This window comes from Elephas maximus, chromosome 2, assembly GCF_024166365.1.
Source record: "Elephas maximus indicus isolate mEleMax1 chromosome 2, mEleMax1 primary haplotype, whole genome shotgun sequence".
NCBI lineage: Eukaryota > Metazoa > Chordata > Mammalia > Proboscidea > Elephantidae > Elephas > Elephas maximus.
The window spans coordinates 43,542,220-43,544,676 of NC_064820.1; the positions used below are offsets into that span (position 1 = coordinate 43,542,220).

The following is a 2,457-nucleotide window of genomic DNA, read 5'->3' on the forward strand; positions in this document are numbered from 1 at the left end:
ATTGCTTTCCTGATTTCCTTTTCATAGCTGTCTTTATTGCTATATAGGAAGCCAACTGATTTTTTAATGTTTATCTTGTACCATTCTACTCTACTGAATCTTTCTATTAATTCCAGTAATTTTCTTGTCAAGTCCTTTGGGCTGTCTATGCATAGTATCATATTACCCACAAATAGAGACAGTTTTACTTCTTCCTTTCCAATTTGAATGCTCTTTGTTTCTTTTTTTTGCCTTATTGCTCTAGCTTGAACTTTCAGCACAATGTTAAATAGGAGTGGTGAAAAAGGGCATCCTTGTCTTGTTCCTGCTCTCAGGGGGAATGTTTTCAGACTCTCTCCATTAAGAATGATGTTGGCTATTGGTTTTGTATAGATGCCCTTCATTATGTTGAGAAAGTTTCCTTCTATACCTATTTTATTGAGAGTTTTTGTCAGGGCTAGGTGTTGGACTTTATCAAATACCTTTTCTGTGTCAATTGAGATAATCATGTGATTCCTTTTTTTAAAAAATTTATTCATTGTGCTTTAAGTGAAAGTTTACAAATCAAGTCAGTCTCTCATACAAAAGCTTATATACACCTTGCGATGTACTCCTAGCTTCTCTCCCCCTAATGAGAAGTATATTCCTCCTCTCCACCCTGTATTCCCCATGTCTATTCAGCCAGCTCCTATCCCCCTTTTCCTTCTCATCTTGCCTCCAGACAGGAGTTGCCCACATAGTCTCATGTATCTACTGGAGCCAAGAAGCTCACTTCTCACCAGTATCATTATCATCTATCTTTCAGTCCAGTCCAATCCCTGTCTGAAGAGTTGGCTTCGGGAATAGTTCCAATCTTGGGCTAACAAAAGGTCCAGGGACCATGACCTCCAGGGTCCCTCTAGTCTCAATCAGACCATTAAGCATGGTCTTTTTATTTTATTTTACAAGAATTTGAGATCTGCATCCCACTGTTCTCCTGCTCCATCAGGGATTCTCTGTTGTGTTCTTTGTCAGGGCAGTGATTGGTGGTAGCCAGGCACCATCTAGTTCTTCTGGTCTCAGGCTGATGTAGTCTCTGGTTTACGTGGCCCTTTCTGTCTCTTGGGCTCATCTTTACCATAGGTCTTTGGTATTCTTCATTCTCCTGTCCTTCAGGTAGGTTGAGACAAATTGATGCATCTTAGATGGCTGCTTGCTAGTGTTTAAGACCCCAGATGCCTCTCACAAAAGTGGGATGCAAAAGAACCTTTTCTTAATACATTTTGTTATGCCAATTGACCTAGATGTCCCCTGAAACCATGGTCCCCAAACACCCATCCCTGCTACTCTGGCCTTTGAAGCATTTGGTCATATTCAGGAAACTTCTTTGCTTTTGGTTTATTCCAGTTGTGCTGACCTCTTCTGTATTGTGTATTGTCTTTGCCTTCACCTAAAATTGTTCTAGTCTACTATATAATTAGTGAATATCCCTCTTCCTCCCTCCCCACCCTCTTAACCATCAAAGAATATTTTCTTCTTTGTTTAAACTTTTTCTAGACTTCTTATAGTAGTGGTATCATACAATATTTGTCCTTTTACAACTGACTAATTTCACTCAGTGTAATACCTTCCAGGTTCCTCCATGTTATGAGATGTTTCACGGATTCATCATTGATCTAAATCCTTGCATAGTATTCCATTATGTGAATATACCATAAAAAAATAAAGAACACTTTACGAATTTTTGTGTCATCCTTGCACAGGGACCATGCTAATCTCTGTATCCTTCCAACTTTAGTATATGTGCTGCTGAAGCGAGCACGTGATTCTTTTCTGTTGTTTTATTTATGTGGTGGATTACATTGTTTGATTTTCTAATGTTGAACCAACCTTGCATATCTGGTACGAATACCTTTTCAATGCCTTCTCTTTTTATTGGTCTGTTCAGATTTTTTACCTCAGCTGGTGTTAGTTTAGGTAGGTACCTATGTTTCTAGAAATTTGTCCATTTCCTCCAGGTTTTCGAATTTGTTGGAGAATAGTTTTTCATAGTACTCTGTTGTAATCCTTTTTATTTCGGTTGAATCTGTTGTAATGTTCCCCATTTCATTTCTTATTTGGGTTACTTGCATCCACTGCTGTTTTTATTTTGTCAGTTCAGCCAATGGTTTGTTGATTTAGTTGATTCTTTGAAAGAGCCAACATTTGGTTTTGTTGATTCTTTCAATTGTTTTTCTATTCTCCCTATTTCATTTGTTTCTACTCTATCTTTATTATTTCCTTTCTTCTGGTTGCCATGGGCTTCTTTTGCTGTTCTCTTTCTATTTGTTCAAGTTGTATAGCTATAGTTGATTTTGTCTGTTTCTTTTTTTTGGATGTGTGCCTCTAGTGCTATAAATTGATCTCTGAGCACTGTCTTTCCTATGTTCCAAAGGTTTTGGTATGATGTGTTTTCATTCTCATTTGATTCTAGGAATTTTTTTTTATTTCATCTTTGAT

The 2,457-nt window shown here is 37.5% G+C and overlaps 1 non-coding gene across 1 annotated transcript; it reads right to left on the bottom strand.

The window, feature by feature from the left end:
- Positions 1 to 1,676: 1,676 nt before the first annotated feature.
- On the bottom strand, positions 1,677 to 1,780 carry LOC126070795 (U6 spliceosomal RNA). The gene has a single exon (XR_007516312.1). It is a non-coding gene; the product is annotated as a U6 spliceosomal RNA (small nuclear RNA).
- Positions 1,781 to 2,457: the final 677 nt, after the last annotated feature.